The 22601-nt window shown below is 45.7% G+C and overlaps 1 pseudogene; it reads left to right on the plus strand.

The window, feature by feature from the left end:
* The first annotated feature begins 838 nt into the window (after positions 1 to 838).
* LOC146198877 (uncharacterized) lies at positions 839 to 4185 on the plus strand (annotated as a pseudogene).
* Positions 4186 to 22601: the final 18416 nt, after the last annotated feature.

Here is a 22601-nt window from a genome sequence, read left to right on the forward strand (position 1 = left end):
TATTATTATTATTATTATTATTATTATTATTATTATTATTATTATTATTATTATTATTATTATTATTATTATTCACTGTGTCACTTATTGTACGCCCTTTATTTCGCTACCTCTATTAATTCAGTCATTCACTGGTTTTGGTACTCAATGCATCGACACTATACTTTCGCTTGAAAGTACAGACACGGCCGCTCGATGGAAGCGCAGGTGCGGCCTGCTGCTTCGCGCCGCCGTCAATGGGCGAGCGTGTCCTTGGGGAGTTTACAGTTGCGCCCGCTGTTTCTGCTGAGGGCGCCACTGTTCAGGGACACGTCACCGTCGGGATTGCGGGCTCGGGGCGCGCGGTTTTGTTCGTCTCTGGACGCGTTCGCCTCAGGTCGGCGTAATCAACTCAAGTTTTATTGTGTGCGCGTGTGTGAGCTTGTTCACGTCTAGACGGGACGCGTTTACGTTGTGTGCTGGGCTCGCTTCGTGCTTTTTGCTGTGCGCACGTGCGGTGGTCAGTCTCACGCGTGCGGCGCAATGCCGCGAAACTGCTGTGTGCCGCTCTGCGACACAAACGCGAGAAAATACCCTACCGTGAGGTATCATGAGTTCCCATGCGACCTCCAGCGTAGGGAAGCGTGGCTCAAGAATATCTCCCGCCAAGGACAAGCGGGAAAAAGCAGCAAGTGGGCGCCTAGCGACAGGTCTCTGGTATGTTCCTTACATTTCACAGAGAATGACTACAAAAAGAATACCAAGGTGAGGCTCCTGCTTCCCACTGCAGTCCCGACTGTGTTTCATAGATATCCCCAGTACATGCAAAAGGACAATGTCCAGTCTAAAAAACGCCGTCGAATAAGCTCTACTGACGGCATAGTAGTTGGGATAGACGATGATGAGCGTGGAGGCTCAGGAGAAAACCTTCACGATAGTGAAATTCATCTGCACTCTCCTAGCCACGCTGCAGATGCCCTTTCTTCACAGGATGCCGTAGAGACATACGCGGAATGTAGTTTTCCGGTTGATCAAGCCTGCCAAACTACACTGGATATTTTGCATGTGTTGGAAGAGGCGAAGAAAACGGAAAACAGACTGAAAAAAAAGGTTGCACGCCAAGGAAAAGAGCTCCAAAAATTACAAACGGATCGTGATGAATTGAAAGAACGTCTCCAAATCTGCGAAGACAACAAAGATTTGCAGGCATTTGAAAAGGTATTGGAAGCAGCGGAAAAGGGTGACAAAGCGGCTCTTTTTATCAGCAACCAAGTGCAAAGTTTCAGCAAGAAAAGACCAGCCTACAGTGAAGGCATCCTGCGGGAATGCGTTTTGTGGAAGGCCTGCTCAAACAAAGGATATGAGCATGTTCGAAGCAGGGGCCTTTTAAAGCTTCCATGTCGTGCTACGCTTCAGAACTACGTAGGACAATCAGCCGGGGAAGTTGGTGTGACTTCACTGATAAAGGAGCGGCTCCGTGTGGAACACGCAGGATTAAGTGTGGAGCAGGAGGTGTACTGTTCTCTTATCATCGATGAGATGGCTATTGCCCAGAAAGTTATATACGACCGTCAGGTGGATAAGATATTTGGTCTTGTTGATATGGGCCCCGAGGAAGAGTCAAGCACAGTGCCCAGAGTTGCCAACCGCTTGCTGTGCTTCGTTTTGCGAGGACTATCAACAGCCTATGTTATACCTGTTGGTTATTTCTTCACGCGGTGCCTCAAGAACGACAAGCTTTCTATAATGGCTATGGAAGTGATGAAAGCAGTCGAAGATGTGGGCTTTCGTGTAGTAAGGATCGTCACCGACAACCACCAGACAAATGTTGCTTTTTTCAAAGGTCTTTCAGAAGATGGCACGCTTATTCATGCAGTGCCTCACCCTCTGCGAAAAGACCACCCACTGTTCTTGTCATTCGACCCGAATCACCTCATAAAGAACCTTCGCACTAACTTTCTTGAGCGGGAGATGATGGACGGCGAAGCACTCATCAAGGTGGTCTCTACTTGAAGAAGCTCTTCGAAATTCAGTCACAGCTACTGGTTAAGCCAGTCAGGTTCCTTACTCGTGCACACGTTGAACCAAACAACCTGGAGAAAATGAAAGTTTGCAGGGCCACTCAAATCTTTTCTCCGGCAGTAATAGCAACGCTACAATTTCTTCAAGAGAACCCGGAATGTCATCCAGAAGCATGCCACTTCAAAGACAGCTCGGCTACAATATATTTCATGCGAATGGTTGCGAAATGGTATGCCCTACATGATATCGGTGCAGTGAAGGCAAGCGGGACGCATGAGAAAGCATTCTTTTTAACAGGTGATGAACGACTCTCCTGGCTGGAGCTAGATTTCATCTGTTACTTGGAAGACCTCCAAATAAATGCTGGGCGGTCGAGGCGAATCACAAAAGAGACCTACGAAGCAACACTCCTGACAACACGGTCAACAGTGGCACTGATTGAATATCTTCTTGACCACCTAAAGTAGGTTCTTTTTTTCTCGGCTCAGTTTTACGTTGTTTGCAACAGGTTACTCAAATGAATATCATAATTGCAGCTTCCACTATGTCTTAACACGCGGGCTAAACAGTGACCCTGTGGAATCGCTGTTTAGCTGTTTTCGGCAGTTCAACGGCGGCAACGACCGGGTGGATGCCAGGACTGCACTTTTGACAGCGGAGAAACTGCTAAAGGTACTGCTTAAAAATATTTCAAAGTGTGCTCATCAAGGTCACATTAACATGGTGATCACTTGGGCCAGTTCTTGTGTCCCCGTGTCTTTCCCTGGTACAATATGCAAGGTCACACTCCTCTCTTTTTTTTTTCTTCAGATTGGCATCCTTCAAGCAGCGAGAAGTGGCAATGCACCCACTTCTTCTGAAATGAAAGCAGCGCTGAGGGCAACAAGTCCAGATGCTGAAACATATGCTCTGCCAACTGCCATTGAATTTGCTACCAGGGAGCTGGCCAGTGAACTCGAATTTTTAACGCTGTGTTCTGAAGCAGAGGAACACTTTGAGGTGGCACCAGTAGCGTTCCTCGCTGGTTATGTTGCGAGAACATGTCAGGAAAAGGTATGAACTGATTTTTTTTACATAAACATACACATTGTTATAAATTTTCCTCTTGTCTGAACGGCCTTGGAAGCAAAGAAACCTGTGCATATAATATTTGTTTATACTCTTGAGATTGTCTGAGTAGGAGCCAATGCGATAGCGTTAAAAGCCCCGATCCGCAGAAACAATGGCGACCGCCTTGTCGGCAAAACGCCGTGAGAATGTCTGTGGCAGGAGGTTTTTTACAGGTGATGTGGCCGGACCCTGATTGTTCGGCGGGATATGTGGTGCAACCAGACCACATGACATGATAAAGTTGGCAGGAGCTGCGAACTCTGCAGCTTCATTAAGATGAGAGGGTGAGATGGGAATGGAAACCGGGATCCTTGGATCATGAGTCAGGCACGCTACACCGAGACTACACAGGGACGTTCGTATGACTTGGTTAAAGCGGGGCTTTATATCTGTGCCGGTGGTATATTTAACATAATATGATTGCCTCCGACTGTATGCTAAAGAGTATGCATGAAAGGGATAGAGGCGGTAATTAAGGGATGTGTTTAATAAGCGGGTAGCAAGTGCATGTATGCAACGAGGATCCGTAAGGGGAGAAAGCTCCAAATTTGTCTACCACTATACCAAGTTGTTGGTTTATGTGATATTTTCTGATGGTTTTCAGGTGACATGCGAGTCGTGCAAGACCCTGTTGCAGGAACCAGAGCCAACCGACCCTGTTTACGGGCTAATGAAAAACATGGACAACGGAGGCTTGGTATACCCCAAAATGGAAGCAATCAAGCTTTGTCAGCTTACGTGCGTCTTCATTAACCGGATAATGAAGTCTCAAGAGGTGCGGCGAAGCAGCAAGCTGTGTGAACTGTTCATTTCAGTATTGCTTCCGCACTTTACGCAGTACCCGCAGCTAATCTGCGAAAAAAACAACCGTGCCCACACTGAGGAGCTTTGCAAGATATTCCTAAGTAAGTTGCTGCGCCCACTGATAGCGAACTGGGCCGGGAATCTCAACGCAACAGTGGAGCGACTTTTAAGGCTATGCCATAAACCTCTCTCCAGGAAGGTTCTCCGTTTGTGAACGTCTTCTTCCTCTTTTTGTGTAACTGTGCAATAAATGTATCTAGTCTTGCTGAAGCAGTTTGTGGTTTCCTCGGCTCCAGTTGCGCTTAGAAAAATTCACAACTTCACTATACTAAATGTATTAGTTTTTCTAAATTACAACAGTTTACAACCTTGGTGTTCCACGGAAATGTGCTGAATATTAGCGAAGCATTAAGCAATTTTTCTGATCGCGGGTAAGTTAGTTTCAAACTGGAAGACTGGATGCGCAATCTTGAGACTAGAAATTGTTGAACGCTAGCTGTAAGTTGCACAGTAGAGTACAGTCGCCCAGTCACAATAGGATCACATTTTCTTATTGGATTGCGCTGGCAGCATAGAACAGGTTGACATCAATCTTTTGTATACGCGTTTTATGCAAGAATGAGTAAACGGTGTGAAAATGACACGCAAGGAATTCGCGACATTGTGATGTAAAGGATAATGCATTGTGCTACCTTGGCCGCTGAACAGCTTCCAATTGCTGACAGACGAGTGAAATTTTCATCTGACAAACAATTTGACCCGAATGCACATCAAGGTAAAGCGCGAACTATCGAGCGGCTTTGAACTACCGTCACAATAAGTTTTTGGTGTACACGCCGGTATATACATCCTTGCGAAGAAAACGCGGTAGTGCTGACATATTCACACTAGACATGACAGTATATAGGAATTCATGTTTCAAAATTGTGTGAAACGGAGCTCTTAAATCCTTAAAACAGTAAGCTCCGACCGTACCGACGCCTCGCTCAAAGCGAAGCCAGGCGCAGCTCTCCGCGCGCGGCTGTCCCTGAACGGTGGCGCCGCGGCGGTGGCGACGGGAAGTAGGCGCCTCCCGCGGGTTTCGGGCGATGTAGCAGGCCGCACCTAGTGCGCGCTTCCATCGAGCGGCCGTGGTACAGAACAGCGTGATTCATACTGTACCGTGATAGGGTAGAACCACAGGAAAAACATGACTACACAGTATAAATGAGCACTAAACAAGGATTGAAGGGGAGCCTCAGTTCGGCTGAGCCCCAACTCCTTTATTTATCGTCTTCAAATATTCAGATCTCAGTTTGGGGCTATTGCAGGCTATGGAACGAAAAATGGTAGAAGTAACGTTAAGAGATAGGAAGCGTGCAGAGTGGGTAGAATAATTCACTCAAGTTACGGACATTCAAGTCCAAATCAAGAAGACGAAATGGGCATGGGCAGGATATATAGTGCGAAGAGAGCATAACCGATGGTCGCTTAGGGTAACAAACTGGATTCTAATGGAAGGAAAGCGTAGCAGCGGGCGGCAGAAAGTTAGGTTAGCGCATGAGGTTAAGAAGTTCGCAGGGGTCAAGTGGATCATAGCTAGCACAGGACCGGGTTAATTGGAGGAGGCCTTAGTCCGGCAGTGGGTATAGTCAGGATAATGATAATGATGGTGGTGGTGGTGGTGGTGGCGGCGGCGGTGGTGGTCACGGTAATAATCAAAAAGGCAAAAACGCAAAGGAGCGCAGATGTAAAACTATTGTAGTCACATAACTGTACAACTGATAAACAAAGTACTTTCTTCTCTTCGGGGATGCATCCAACCCTTGTTCTTCAACATTGAAAAAAAAACAAATATGTGCTGAAGGGTGGACCTGATGAGTAATTTCATAGATTATTTTGAAGCCGCCCGGTATCCTCATCTGCACTGAATTCAAAAGTCTAAATCCCTTTTAAACGTAGGCAGCTAATCTTCCATGGTGTTGCATATGGGACAGTGGTGCGTAATACGCAATATTTGCAAAAACACTATTCACACCACTGCACAGTAAGGCTCCTTAATGTTTAAACCGCGAAACCGTCCAGCCATACACTTCTTTCTTGTTCTAAACAAGCGCATAACGCAATCATGTCTCTTCACCAGAGCATAACAACGGTGAAGTTTTGAAGGGACTTTAAAATAACTTCCTCGATTTTTTTTCTGCGCGCTTTTTTTTCTTTCTCTTTTTTTATCCGTGGCACTTCCATCTCATTCAATGACATTATTTCTCCGTCACAGTGCTTCAATTCGTGCCGTCCAGCTGAAAGTTACAATGTAGCACAGTAAGAGAGTTTTTCGAAGAGCAAAAAAGAAAAAAGGTGTCTTCTCTCATTACGCTCTTAGTAGTAGCTGCTTTTTTTTTTTTTTTTTAACAGCAAATGAGACACAGCTAATCAGCCTGCTGGCCGCAAAATTTCCAGAACTCGGGTAGGAAACTGCGATGAATCGCCGTAATTCTCAACGCTATACTTCCTCAGTCACTAAGTTCTGGCTCTGGCAGTGTGCATTGTACATCTTTCGAAGACAGTCACTAAGTCTAGATACTGTTTCCGGCGTAGGATGTAGCTTCTTTGAAGTGCAAGCCAGCTTTTTATACACTTCGCCACCACGATGTCTTTTAGAAGTGAAAAGGTGTTGTCACTGACTAAATCAAAGCTGAAGGAATTGACAGTCTATATACGAGGGGGTACCCAGAAGAAACCGAACTTATTTCCTTTTGAACCTATTTATTCACATTTTAAGCCTAAATCTTAAATCCCCTTCAAAGTAATCTCCTCTTGCACTAATACACTTGTCTAATCTTTTATTCCATTTTTCGAAAAATTCTTTAAATTCATCTTTTGTAATGCTTGACAGCGCCTGCGTCGTTTTTTCTTTGCCTCCGTAACATCAACAAAATGCTTTCTTTTCATGTATTTTTTTATTCTGGGTAACAAAAAAAGTCACATGGGGCAAGATCCGGTGAGTATGGCGGTTGAGGAACAGGATTCATACCATTTTTGGTCAAATATTGATGATTGCACAAATTTTGCAAACATTCTTATGTGTTCGGGCCGTGAAAGGACGACCAGAACGAGGTTGGTCATCAATTGACATCTCACCAATTTTGAAGCGGGAGAACCACTCAAACACTTTCCCCATAGCATCATCCTTGTACGCTGTTTTTAGCATTTCAAGAATTTTGTTTCATTTTTTCTGAGCAGAAAGCACAATTTCACAACCGCACGCTGTTCAAGAAAATCAGCCAATGCAAAAACGACACTCGCAGAAAACAGTTGTCACTATAAACTGTCGAAGCTAGTACGTACGTCTGACCTTCAGCGACGCCACACGGCTGACTGACTCTCGATGGATGGATGGATGGAATATAGGAGCGTCCTCTTCGAAACGGGGTGGTAGCAGTAGCTATCACGCTCATTTTTATCCCTATATCTTGATTATTGATTTAGATTGGTTAATTAAACCATCATTGTATTTATTAAATTTTTATTTCTACATTACTAACTATATGTCACTTCTCTGCTTTTAAGCCACCAATCTTCCAGTCGTTTTTTGCTAGTTTCCACCGCCGGTTTATTCCCCCGGCCACTGGTATCTCCAAATCCCAGAGCTTCAGGAACAGTGACTGCGCCTGCGTCAACTTCCGGATGGATACCATTACAATCGAGCATGGTATGGTCAATTGTTTCACTGGAGTTACCACATACAGCACATGCGTCATCTTCATTGTTAAATTTCTTTTTGTAGCTGCGTGTTCTAAGGCACCCTGTTCTCGAATGGTCACTCTATGCGTTCCTAGCGGCAAAACACGGTACTACAAAAGCGCTGCCCACCAAAACATTAGTTCGGTTTCTTTTGGGTACCCCCTCGTACGAGGTCCTTGTTAACAAAATTTGCGAGCAATGGTTTTTAACGAGCATTTGCGTTGCTCAAAGTGTTTGTCAGCTATATAAGAACGTGTACCTGCACTGAAAGACCAAATCCGGCCATGAATTATTCCGTTAACAGAGGCTTCTAGTACAGAGGAGAGGAGGCATACTAAAGCAGATATATACCATGTAACTGGACTTCGGCTGCCCGCCAAGCGGCTCCTGTCTGACCTCGCCCCTGCAAACAAATAGTTTCACACTTTGCTGCGATGACTGACTAACAAGCAAACTTTATAGCTCTGATTCTATTAGTTATACTCACGCCATTTGAGCAGGTGATTGCAGCTCAATAATATGAGCCAGTGGGCATCAAGCAATCACGGCAAAGTGTTTACTTTTTCTTCAGTTACTTTTCACATCCAGTTTCCTTTTCAAGCATGCTTTCCTTTTTCATAGGATTAATTGGCAACTGCAGCTATCGCGAAAGGATTTTCGCGTTCATCCACAGTGAAAGGGGCTGCAGAAAATTAGAACGCTTAATTAACACATTACGTAAACCGGGGTATCGAGAGAGTCCTGTGGTCACTCAAGTCGATGCGGCCTTGTCCTCGCGACAATTCGTTTGAACGACGCCTTTACCCTCGAACCTAGAGGCTAGATAAGGGAGCTAGATTGTGGGCTTACTTACAGCCAAAAAAAAAAAAACTATCCGCGACAAATTCGCATTTAATTCCAATGAGATTTCAAAGCAGCTGGCAGGAGGTGCATCGTACTTTCGTTCTACGATTCCTCGAAAGTAAATCGGCGTTCGCAGAACTCAACTCGTTCAGCATCCATCTGCCCTTGCTTGCCGGCAATCAGCTCCAATAGCGTGTGAATAGCTGCCCTTCAACGGCCTCTTCCTCCACGCATGCCTTGCAGGCCGTGTGTGCAAACGCGCACCCTTAGAGTCGGGAACGCGTGCTTTCCATAAAGGAGGGAACAGTTCGGCATCACTTTCCGAAATGCAGGTCTTTTGGTTAGCACTCATTTTTTACTCTTGTAAACGTGTGAATTCCCCGACATAAAATGGCTCCTTTGGTCTTATTATTTTGTTACAGTTGAGTTTAGGTTTATTTTTACTGTTCTACACTGTTCTTTCTCTTCCCAATTTATAGTTTTTCTTCTTTCTGTTTTTATTTTAGTCCAATGTTTATGTGTATTACCAACATTTTACTTTAGTTTGTATCAGTCGCTCTGTATGAAATGACGTTCTGCTCCTCATGAGGTCAAAATAAACAATATATGTATCTTTTAAAACTGGGAAAAAAATCCCTGGCGCAAAAAAATTCACACATACAAAAGAGATACAAAGAGACTACGGACAGGCGCCTGTCCATTGTCCCTTTGTCTCTCTCTTTTGTGTGCGTGAATTTTTGGCACCAGAGTTTATTTTCCCAGTTTTAAAAGATGTTAGACCAGCTAGCCCGGCAACATGCTTTATTGAAGATATGTATTTAAGCGTACACTTTCTTAATTATTTTTTCTAGGGTGTGTGTGTGTGTTGGGGGGGGGGGGGGGGGGGCACCAGTTTGTGCACGTGCATGCGTGTGTTTTGTTTGAAGCCGTTGCTTACTTTAGACGTATTGCGAACACAAATCCATAGACGAGAAACTCTCTACGTATCCTGCGTGCAGACCGATGCTCCCCCTCTGTTTGATGCAGACTGGATATTAGCTGCAGACTAGGAGCGTTGTTGTGCCTGCCAGTGAATACGTTAATCTAAGACTGGGAGCTAAAATTCACGGACACAAAAAAAGCCTTGCCGCAATATTACACTACGAAATATATGATGCATAGTACAAGTGAACAACGAGACACGCCGGACCTACTCGGAAATGTATAGAGCTAACGTTAAAGAAAATCATGCCACAGCATATCAACAAAAAATCTCACAGCAAACTTATGTGAAGGTATTAAGCGACCAAGGTGTTATTGCAAATATTTCTCAGAAGGCATGGCGGCGGAAAAGGGGGAGGGAGCAGTTGAAATTTCATTACATCTTCTTTTTGAACTGTCATAAAAATATGGGGCCTGAATTGCGATTTCTGCTAAGAAAATTTTTCATTTATCATATCGGCGGCTGTGCTCCTTTTTTTTTTTTTTTTTTTTTTGCCAAAGGAGCGTTTGTCTTAAAGAACGTCAAAGAAAAATTAAAATGCAAACTCGGTTGTTTATAATTTGAGCATGTTGTTGAGAATGAATAAAATATAGATAAATATCAAACACCCGTGGCTTTCCCGCATTACAAGCTAGGACAAATTTGGAATTGGCAATTTTGTCAGCTGCAGTTAGTCAATTGTTTCGAGAAATGGAAACCTAATGCTAGGATAAGGCACTTTGCTTCTGGCAAGGCATTTTCTACTGTTGTGTATGAGTAAGAGTTAAAAAAAACGAAAAGCATCATAATAGTGAAAAAAAGAGGGGGTAAGGGTTCTATCACGGTGTATGATTTCGTGACAACACATTTGGTTCGGCTTTTGCACTGAGAAAGCAAATCGTACAGAATAAGCGCACCTTTTGTAACAAATCAATTCATGGGCTACAGTCCAACACCAGCACCAACAGTCCAAAACCAACAACACCATCACAACACCAACACCTACATCACAGTCCAACACCAACACGCTTTAGATGGCAAGATACAGAGGGAGGACAAGCTGCCAATGCCCTCTTGGTCGCCTATACATAAAGGATGGGCGTAACGGAAGAGGAAAACAAGAAACCAAGTTAAAAAAAAAAAAAGCATCGTGAAGGCAGGTTGGACGCCGATGTTCGTGTTGTCTCAGCCTCTTCCCACACCTTGCCCCTGCAGTGTTTGGTCAACATGATTCTCACCAACTGGTCACACACCAAACTCATTTTGCAGCGACCACTCAACTTCGTTTGGTAGGAGAAACGTAACTCCCGGGCTGAAACCTCTGCTAGGCTCCATGTTGGACTGGTTCACGACGTTGGTTCTGCAGTGCGAACGATTACCACTAAAACATCTCGCCCGTCTCTACGAATGAGGCGCCGTGTAACCGCTACCAAGTGACCTAAATTCTTTCACAGCCTCCACACCCCCCTCCCCATCTTTGCTTCGAACACTCTTGCTCTAATGCCTTCGTCTTCTTTCCCTGGCTGTCTCTAAAAAGGAGCCCGTTCAACTATTCCGCGTGGCCCACTTTCAGAGCCAGCTAGGTCGTCTAAATTTATTGGACTAATGGAAAGCCATCTTATATAGAGGCGCAGAAGGCGAGCAGGCTGCTTTGAAGATAGCTCCTTCAGAGTGCACCACTGGCCTGAAAGAAAGGAGCGCAAACAAGCCGTGTTGCTCTATTTGTAGAGGTCCTTTCCTCTTTCCCCAAGGCCTTTTCAACACCACCTTCTATCCGGAATAACGTGTCCCGTTTCATCCTTTTGGTGCCAGCGTCTCCACTCACGTCATTTCTTCCCGCGTAAGTCGGTATCCTTGGCCGAAGGGCACTGCGCGGAAAACAACGTGGCGACCTCGACAACTGAAGGAATCTTGGAAGAGGGTGAAAAGGAGCGTGCACGGGCGACAACTGGAATGCTTAATTGCGCAACGTGGAGTCTTCTAGAGGAGGTTCTTTGTCGCTGCATGAGTGCTCAGCGCGTGTCGGGTCCTTGCGAGAGCTTTACGTAAAAGCAACGACCGTCCTTCTGACACGACGTGCCTTTGGCGCAAACACCTCTCGCCCCCTGCAAGAGTCCTCCTCATCGTCCTCTTCTCCCTTCCCTTTTCCCCCTCTTCCCCTGCCGCATGACCGAGTCGCGACGCGAACCTTTTTTCCCGCTGCGGAATCTCGTCGTCGCCACTCTGTCACCGAAGCATGCGAGAAATAACGGTCCCACCGTTAGGGCCGCTGCGACGGGAGATGCAATCCGATTAGCGTTTTATCTTTGTTGGAGACCGCTTGTTCGCTCGCCTGACCGGATAAGACGTGGAAGGACTCGTCGAAAATGGAAGGCGAGTGCGCGGAGCGTGCGATGAGACGTGAGCCCTCCTGCGGGGGGGGGGGGGCCTGGATTGCGTTACCCTAGAGCCCTTCAGCGCGAGTTTTTTACAGGGGATTAAAAGAGTGAACAGCCCATTAGGCGAAATCTGTCATGGATCTTTCCATCATGTCTCTGTCCAGGTCTTTCTGTGCCGTAGCATGTTTGATAGCACTCTAGCATTATCTGCATGTTTATAGCATCCGAAGTATAGGTGTGCTCTTCACCATAGAGGTCTTTTTTTTTTTCGCTCTGCGTTTTATTGATGAGTAATAGGTGGGTCGTGCCTTTCGCTTTTTGCCTCGCGTTCTAGGCTCGACATTACCAGATTATCATTTCTATCTTTTTTTTCTTCGCTACTACGATAGTAACCCGTCGGCTCGCATTTTATATTTATCGGCGTCGTCATTTTTCTGCAGCCGCGTACTTGGTTGGTTCTGGAAAGTAAACATGATGTTGCGTGTTCACGTTTTCGATGTTCAGGAAAAGTGAACTCGTTTACTTACAACAAGGCTTTCTTTTTTTTTTTTTTTCGGTATGTTATACATTGGTAATAAAGGGTATCGTACGCGTATTCTGCCGGTCTTACGAAGCTGACCCGCCGGTCCACTCTAACAGCTCCTCCAATATGATAGAGTGAGATTGGAATCAAACGTACTGGGACCCCTGCAACCCTCGTTTGAAGCCATGCAGCCTCAAAAAAACCTTGACTATGATCATGGCATGTGACCCGAGCATGTCTCTGGTATGTCCCCGTTTCTGACCACAAGGCAATGATGGTCCCATTGGGCTCAAAAGCTTCACCTGAAAGAAATGTCGACAGCTACAAGACATCCCACGTCGCCTTTTATGTAAAAGCAAATTGCCACAGCCCAATTAATGATTCACAAACTGGTATTACTCTCTTTCTGACATTTCTTTACATAGGCATAACATAATCACGCTGCATGCTATAGAACGGCAAATAACGAGTATGTGCCGTATTAAACTCATTTATCACTTACGGATTTTTGTTTTCTTTAGAAAGCATAAGAGCAGTATCTTTCGACAATGCTCCTTAGTCGTTATCATGCGTACCAGCCCTCGACGGAGCATATTTTCTTCCTGTCATGTACATACAAAAAACACATTCTTCATTGCTTAAGTGTACAGTTCCAGTAACGAATGTCACGGAAAATTCTTTATTGTTGTTTTGTGTGTGTGTTTTTTTTTTAACACGACACAAGCCACAACACGATATGACAATAGGGAAGCAGCATGACCCAATCAGGCAACAGGCAAGAATATTAGAGAAGATTTAATAGACTGGCGGTCAAAAACATATTTACGTCCACTTTCGGGTTAGCTCCTGGGGCAAATGAAAAGTCTCCTCTTTGTAATAAACATTCCCCTAGCACACCGATGGACTACACTCTCTTATTTTCCTTTCAGTTTCGCAGCAATATTGTTCTGAAACTGGCAGGTCTCGCGATAAAATGAAATAGTCAGTAGTCCGGTTATAACGATCATAGTCACTAAATAAAGGCAATCTGTGCGCATTCGTCATTAATCTTGGCGGATATAATTATTCCTCAATCAGAGGAGCCGTACACAGTTACGACCATTGCGCAACTCCCGGCAGAGACGTCGTACCGCAGGCGACTGGGTGGTCAGGTCAGGTTGTATCAGTCAATCGATCCGAAGTGCAGACAGCAGAGACGCGGAGAAGGGCAGTAGTGTTACGCGTCTTCCCTCCCTTTGTGCGGCTATTTAGAGCGTCAGCTCTTCTAGTTACGATTCTCAAGGTCATATCTTCCAGTCTAAGGTCATGTGAGCCATAGTTTCAAAAAGGGCAACCCAGTGTGGCCGTCGCATATCAAAACGTATATACACCAGGCGATTAAGGTGGTGTCATACCACGTGACCAAAATGCAACTATACCTTGTGACAACACGACAATTGCGTAGCAACAATGGAGGCGTAGCGACGGTGCTCGAGCGCCACTATTCAGACCTATACTTTCGTTTCGAAGTTGGACCCCTTGGTACCACCATTTGTATAAATTTTGTCGGCCAACTGTTTGGCGTTGAAGGTTCGGTTGGTGTCAGTTCAGAGCCTCGCGGAGCTTAAAACTGCTAGTTAAGTTGGAGATTATTTTACGCGGGGAATTTACGCCAGCGACCTTTGCTCTCTCAAACCATGCCACCCTGGTACCTTCAAACAGTCGCAGAGACCGAATCGTTTGTCGCATAAAGTTCAGAATGGTGTCAAGCGATTCGCCGTTTTGCTGTACACATTTTTATCTAAATTTGTCTCGCATCGTTCGTTTCAGATATAACAAAGGAGTATGTCTAATACAGCCAAGGTGGATATACACCTTGTGATCCGGACATAAACAAAGTTGGTTACAGCACTTCTAAATCCCTTTATAAAAAAAGGTTGATTTCTTCTACATTAACGCTCGATAATTATCGATAATCAATCGCTGCTTCAGATTCGGCTCAATTTTTTTTCTCTCTCTCCAGAAGCTTCCTTCAGTCGCGTGCGCTTCACAACCCCACCAATCCTTGCACGATGCCTGTCTCACTTCTGTTGTCTCTGTCGGGCTTCTAATTACCGGAGCCTCTTCCCCTGTGATCCAGGTCGGAGACAGCGGGTATAAATTGGACGACGTCTTCACCGTACAACCACCCCCTCTTTCTCTTCTTTCCCAATTCAGACCGTACTCTCTTTCTAATTCTACGCTCTCTATCTCTCGCCCTTACAAAGGTGCAGCTTTGTTCAAACTAAAGTCGATTGCAACCGTTGAAGAGTGTGGGCACACCCATCTGTGGGACTTCCGCGTGACAAATCCGAATCCAACCGCGTCTGCTCTCCAGAAGCTATGCAGAGGAATGCTACAGCAGTGATATGCTAAGTCAAATACTCTATCGCAAGCCTGAAGAAAAAACAAAAGACTATATTTGAACGAATGGAGTACCCTAGAGGCTAGAGAACCCCATAGTGCTGCTTACTATATACCCGACGTCACTTTCGCGTCGTCTCACCCTTCAAGGGAAAACCAATGAACCTGCTTCTTTATATCACTGTGCAGCTCTGCTTCAAGCCATAATTGAGTAACGGGTGCCATGGCATCCAGGTATCACAGGTATGCGATGGTCGGAAACGAACCCCTAGGTCTTAGCAACTCTTCGCTGATATCGGTGTGGGAGGAAAAATGGGCCGCCTCTAACTCTGCAGTCTGTGCGGGCTCTCTGAGCGTGGGTAATATATGATGGACAACGTCCAAGGGTTGGGGTGCATCTAGCCTCCCGAGGAGCCCCCGCATGCAACCGGGCGCACATGCACTACCTCACTGTTAGTTTCCCAGTGTCTGCTTCCGTGAGTCTGCTTTCACCAGCTCGTTATATAATTTCATGTCAGCTGAAGCTGTTCGTCACCGGATCGGCGTTTGTGCAAGAAGCAAAATACAAAGATAGTGCTTGTACATGAAGACAACCACGTGCCAGCTCTCGACAAGTGGCGTGGAGCTAACGGTGGAGCTATCAGTCGCACGGGTAATTTTTGTCCGCAAACAAAAGCGCCCATAAAACATTAAAAAATAGTTCCCCGTAGAAAAGCTTTCTGAGAGGCATGACATGCATGTTTATAGACCACCATACTGCGGTGGTGGAAAGCTTCTATGTTTTTCTCGGTGCGGATTATTGGCACGTGAACGTCTTGGTATCTGATTAGACTATAGTTATCCATCTTAGGTCAGTTGGTCGTGTTATTTGAGAGGCATTCATTTAAGGCTAAGCACGTGGTAGCTGAAAATCACTACGGCGCCAAGAAAACAACACAAGAAAGATAAGGACAACACATGTGCACATGTGTTGCATGAGCGCATGTGCTGTCCTTCTCTTTCTTGTGTTGTTGTTTTTTTTTTTTGTTTGTTTTTTTGCGCCAGAGTGGTTTTTAAGTCATGAACCAACTCGTCTCACAGGCCGTAATTTTAACGTGGTAACTACTCCATTCTTTCGATATCTACGGACTAAAATTACTTACTATCGCAGCCCGAATGGGCGGGCCTACTGTGTGTAGGCGTGTGTTAATGTACGACACCAATGGTCACGAGCACACGTGGGTTATACACCCCTCCATCCCCAAATCATGGCCTATATAGTGCATAGTATGCGTCTCCGCTCTTTTTCCCTCCCCCCCGTCATTTCTAATTTCCACTCGTCTTCTATCTTCTTCTATAGCGGGACGGTTCAAGCACTCAACCAAATCGAAACGGTAAATAGTGCCTAATTTCCTATCGCCAAAACATTCTTCTTCACGCGGAACTACATCTCTCAATTGCAACTTCAATAGCATATCCTTCATGCCAGTTTCGGGGTGGTTTCATTAACGTAGTAAAGACATAGCATTAAAGGACCAGAAAAAAGTACGGCGTTATCGGCGTAACGAGCTATAAATAGCATGTATCTGGCAAGGGCTAGTTGGCAGATGTACCTGGCACTGATTGGTCAGCGGGTTACGTGACGTCTCAAGACCTCAGTACGTACAGTCTTTGTCAAAAGTATACGGCCCAGTGGTTTTTCTTTAGGTCCCGTAACGGGGCTCGTATCGCAATTCTGTCGTTCCAAATGTCATAGATGACAAAACTCGTTCTTATTCTGCTCTAGCTTACATTCATATTTCAGTATTGCTACCAGAAGCCGCGTTACAGGGCTTAGAAAGGAAACCCTTGGGCCGTATATTTTTGACAAAGACTGTGCATAGCCAAATTGGCACAAACTGCCAACTCAGGTAGCTGTTGTTTGCTTTGAGATGGCATGGTGAGATGAGAATTGAAACATGCGGAGCTCTTGGATCCCGTGCCGGACGCGCAACAGCAGAGCTCTTGGATCATACCAGTTGGTGGAAAACTCCGCTTCAAAGTGACTAGCTTCTATGTGCATTTCTCAGGTGTGTTATGAATTGTCACGTCATTTAGAAGCGGTCAACGGAAGCTTTTTGCAATTGTCGTCATTGTCTCTTGGAAATTACTTTTTTCCTTTCTTCTTTTCTATCTTAACTCTGCGGCTGTTATCTTTGAGAACTTTTGCTACTGCAAGTCTTCAATAAATTTTATTTTTCATGTGATGGGAGGCGCATTTGTCAACAATCTAAAAGTTTGCAACTTAGACGCAGTTTTATTCAATGGCCGCGGGTGCCGCCGCTATTCGTATACACCCGAATTTTGACCAATCAAAACCGCCGTTTTTTTATAGATGAACCCTATGGGAAGTTTCGAAACTTTTAATGATAAATAGGCCACACAAGCACGTTCATACAACTTGGTTAAGCGGGACTTTATTTATGTCGGGTGGTCTTATCCATAGCTGGGTAACTTTGCAACTGTATGTCAATGAGCACGTGTGAGAAAATAGAGGCAGAAATTAAGGGATTACATATTAAGCGAGGAGCAGCGTGCTTTTACGCAAACTATGATCCGCAAGGAGAGCCACAGGCGGAATCCACTAAAAATATCGCGTCATTCCCTTAAAGGTGGTGCCTAAATGTCTCTAAGATTTTAGTATTTATATTAGAAGGACGCAGGCAGAGCTAATCCGTGTATGGAAGGGACGTTTTTATACCTGACGACTGACGCAAAACATCATGGCGAATTCGAGATTGGAGGAACGCCTTCACAAAAACAATGGGACCTAATTTGCACAACGAATTACAAATCGAAGACCTCGTCGTCACGTTTACACTTCCTGCGCTCACTGAGGAGTAACCAAAGAAAAACATGTCCGGAAGATCAGAACACTGAAACTTCCTTGAGAAAACCCCTGCAGCCGTTTCTCACTGTAAGCACCGTGGGAATGCCGACGAGCCGGAAGGCAGTGTTAAGTCGCGGTGCTTAAGAAATAGTTAGTGAACGTTGTTGCCGGAAAAAAAGGTGGTCACGGATTACCTGGCAGAGAGTGAACCAGTTTCAGTCCCTCTTCTTCGGACGCAAAAAGGGCCCCCATTTGTCATAATTCCCTACTTAGGCTGCCAGTTAGAACAACCTAGGAAGCCTACGTATTGGCGGTACCGTGGCGGCTTTTTTAAAACAGTCAGCAACACACCGAAAGAGCCGCTTCGCTGCTGATGAGTCAATGCATAATACTTTGGGAACAAGAATCGTCTCCTCTGCTAGATACGCATGGTTTCTTTTGTTTGCAAGGATCCTGGGTGTTTGCTTATTCCGCGCAATATTAGAGAAAAACTTACAGGACTGCGAAGTCCAGGGGTGAGTTTTGCTATTAGCCATCTGTTAATGATCAACGCCCAAGAAGTAATTGGAACGAAGTCGGTATCATTTTATGCCTGCAGACTTGTTGGCAAAATTTTATAGAGGAATAGCATTTGTGCAGGTGTGCACAGTGTTGCCAGCCTATGTCGGCATAAATCCCTGGACGCAACAATATCCACCTATACACAAAGGAAGTCGCTGTATTTCTTCACCGCCTAATTAGTAGCAACTCCTCACCGTCTTCCTCAAGCGCATCGCAACGTACTAGCAGAAGCATGGCGAAAGCATTACAGTGGGACGGAACTTCGAACGTTGGGACGATCTTATAGCAACGTTACGTCACAGTTACGTGGCTCGCCTTTTTGAGACAGCAGGCGAGTCACATAACTCACTACTACCGCTCCATCCGTCGTGATGGCTCATGTCCGTGATCCCGCAACCTTTCCTGGCCCCGGAGGTACCGATGCCCAAGACTAGCCGAGGCTATGCAAACGCTTCAGCACCTATAACAGGTGGGAGCCGACCTTAAGACTGGCGAATGTCGTCTTGTCTCATAATGCAAACAGCGAAAAGAAAGCATGAATCTGGGCACACCACTCCCATAGAGCCATGTCACTTAATGTCGCTTTCTCACCCTTCTTGCTAAGAAAATAACCTCGTATTGCCGAAAGATTACCTCGGAAGCAGATTGCAGCCATGAAATTAGGAGACGCCTGCTTCTGGGAAAGAGAGCAATGGTTAGCCTTGACCGCCTAGTAAAGAGCAGAGACATTAGTCTGCCAACCAAGATCCGTATAACTCGTGCTATTTCCAGTTGTGATGTATGGATGCGAGAGTTGGACTGTGAAGAAGGCTGACCGCCGAAGAATTGACGTGTTTGAATTGTGGTGCTGGCGAAGACTCTTGAGAGTTCCTTGGACTGGCAGAAGATCAAATCAGTCGATATTGTCGACCATAAACCCTGACTGCTCATTGGAGGGTCAAATTCTAAAGTTAAAGCTCAGCTACTTTGGTCATCCGATGAAAAGAGAAGCGTCGCTGGAGAAAGATTTGATGTTGGGAAAAGTTGAGGGTCGCTGGAGAAGGGGTAGGCAGCGAGCGCGATGGTTAGATGGCATCCTCGAGGCACTGCAGATGAAGTTATGGGATGTTAGGAAGGTAGTGAGAGATCGGAAAGCGTGGCGTGACATGGTCCATAGGGTCACGAAGAGTCGGACACGACTGAACGACTGAACTGAACTGATTGCCGAAAGTGCAATGTAAAAATCTGGAGAAGCAGTTGATACGCTCGCCTTACTCATGACTGCAGCCGCATATTTTTATAGACTGCTCAAGAAAAAGACAATATTGCTTTGAAGTTTCAAAGGAGAAGAACAGTGGTCGAGTCGTCGATGTCACAGTGGGAAAAACCAGTCTGGACCATGTTAGGCACGGACAGACACATGTTGTCGCGACGCTAGCCCTGCGGGCACAAGCGCCTTCCTGAGTGAAGCAACGAGGGATGCCATAGACTCCTGTAAAACATTCCGCCTTCTGAATCAAATCAAAAACTTCCGGGATAAAATGGTTACGAGGAAAACGAGAGGCAAGGCAAGTGACAGCAAAAACACGGAGCTTACAAACTGAACGCGAAGATTGGAGTACAGGCTACAAATTACGCTGCCTTGATGTAGAAGTATTATAGCGCAAACAAAAACGAGGACGAGAGGGGCCAGACATACACCTGGCTTCACTGGCGGGAGGCCACACCTTATATAGGCCAATAGGTCGGGAGAGAGAAAATCATGATTCAAAATTTGACAAAGGAAAGCACCGGTTGATAGAGCCAACAAATTAGAACGCATGCGCGGGCGGCCGCGTGTATCACACGAACGGAAACTTTTCTTTTGCGAATTAATATGGAGCTGCGTTTAACAAAAAATTTAATATCAGCAGCAAGGAAAGATAAAATCTATGCACTATAAAACCCTTTCATCAAGAAGAATACCAACTCGCCCAGCACGAACTTTTAACGAATTACACTGTGTACGCTGCGCCTGAGATATAAGGTGCGAGCAGCCGATATCATCTGGGCACTCTTTTTGTTTAAGGAACCGCCATATTTTCGACACATATCAATCAAGTGATCAGTCAGCGAGATATATAGCAAACCTTAATCTGTAAATGTGATTTTGGTTTGGTTTCGTTTGATTTGGGGTTTAACGTCTCAAAGCGACTCAGGCTATTAGAGACGCCGCGGAGGACTCCGGAACTTTCGACCGCCTGGGGTGAGCATAAGTACTTATGCCAAGAGGCTTTGCGGCTATTGGTTGCCCGGGACAAACTAATTAGTTTATTCACTCGTCCAACTTTAAATGACTTTCGCTGTGATATCTTGGGAGGAACAAAATCTAGACGAAAATTTAACAGAACGGTAAAGCTGATTTTACATCCATCGCAATGCTCCAACTTATCTGGAATCGAACTCCTCAGGATCTCGGGATCATCTGCTAAACTGCACGGCCCGTCGCCCACTTCGTCGTGAGATTTGACAAGCGCATTTACGCGTATATGCAGCAGCCAGATTGGTTATGCTGTCAGCAGTGGTCTTCAACTGTGCCTGCCGCGAAGGCTCTTGTCGAATTTGTCTTACGCTCTCATTAGGTCAACGTGACCAGCGGCATTCAGAGGAATTGCACAGCTAGGTGCGTAGAAAAAAGAGTGCGAATTCAGTGTGGAAGTTCAGCTAGCAAGGTACCACCGATGCGTAAATTTGGACTCTCAGCGATAGGGTCCCGGAACGAATTCTTCTTCCTTCTCAACAGTCGCATGTCAGCGAATTAAACAGTAATTCCGGTGCAGAATTGTGTCTGGACGCAACTTAAAAGTAACACGCACGCACTGAAGGCGGGAAGTAATTACCGAAATAATTACGGAATTATATAGTATGAACATTGCCATACCACAGCATTTGATACTGCCTCCCAGCTTGTACACGGCTAGTTTTACGGCTAATAATAATCAAAAACACCACAGAAGGCAACATTAAAAAGAACACATTTTCATGAAATATGTTAGTATATTATTTAATTGTTTTCGAATGCAAAAAAAAAATAAGTACGAAAAAAAAAAGTCTTACGAAGTGGATTCGAAGTGCTGTTTCGACGTTCGAAAAAGCAGCGTTAATCCACTGCTCCACAGAAGCAACGAGAAGACAGCGCTTTCCGCCGGGGTGGCGCAGTGGTTACTGCGCTCGACTACTGTTCCCAAGGACGCGGGATCGAATCCCGGCCTCGGCGGCCGCTTTTCGGTGGAGGCGAACAGAAAGGCGCCTGTGTGCTGTGCGATGTCAGTACACGTTAAAGAATCCCAGGTGATCTAAATTTCCGGAGGCCTCCACTACGGTGTCTCTCATAGCCTGAGCCGCTTCGGGACGTTAAACCTCACAAACCAAACCAAACATAATTGCGCACTTCGTTCGAATATGTCTGCCATTTGTCGCCAGGTGACGCTAGTAACTCTAAACCCTGCGGAATAAATTAAGCGCTACCGATAATGGACAACCCACCTCATAGCTAGCACCACTATCTGCTTACTTCCGGAAACTGGCCACTGGCATGGTCGTACCTTGATTCGTAACGAACCATTCGTCACATCCTTCGGGATCACCGTCGCTGCTTCGACGCGAGGAGAGAACTGGAAGCTGTCCGTAAGGCGACCTCGCCCTTTTTCCACTGAAGCCCTATTAGACGCCGCGGCGACGCTCACTGAAGGCATATTACGTGACCAAGGCTGTTCTCAAGCTCTTATGTCGGACAGGCCTAGATTCCCGTCGGTGAACTAGCGACTGTTGTGCACAGACTGCACGATTTAGACCGGGGACCCCGCGTGCACACAGGACTCGTGCGGTATGAGTTGGTGTATTTATGTTCGTTAATTCTCCGCCAAAAGTAACCATGCAACGGTTTTTGTTTTTTAGCCATTTGATAGAGCACTTCGGCGCCTCTTAAGCTCTAAACTTAGAGAGGTAAGCATAACCTTTAGCTACTTACCACTTGTCGTTAATTCGATAGCAGTATACAAGACTCATCGGGGAAAAAATGCCTGTCAAAACCTGACAATCGTTCAAGTGACGTCACCAGACCGAAAATGCCCCCACTGGCTGGAGAGAAACGATGTCATCGGACGGAAAGGGCTTCATTCACTGGTGGAAATGACGCCCCTGACTGAAGTAGCCGTAACGCACTTCAGCGAGGGAATTCGGGGGAGATGCTGGGATTTCAGGCACGCCCGTACTTTTTTGTTTCTCTTCCACACTAATCAGCACAGCTGCCAGCCACTGAGACCGCCGGCTCTGCAACGTGCCTCAAACCCTTTTATTTATTTTTTTATAGTTTGGCCCACGACAAGTGCGCGCGGAGACTCTCGGAATGCCCAAGCCGTCTGAGCTGGTTGGTCCCTTTGCCAACTCGCTGCTGGGGCCACGCCAATACTTCAAGCGAGAACGAACCAGCGGGGCTCAGTTTGCCGC

The sequence above is a fragment of the Amblyomma maculatum genome, chromosome 2 (genome assembly GCF_055883805.1).
Source record: "Amblyomma maculatum isolate TAMU_Amacu chromosome 2, ASM5588380v1, whole genome shotgun sequence".
NCBI lineage: Eukaryota > Metazoa > Arthropoda > Arachnida > Ixodida > Ixodidae > Amblyomma > Amblyomma maculatum.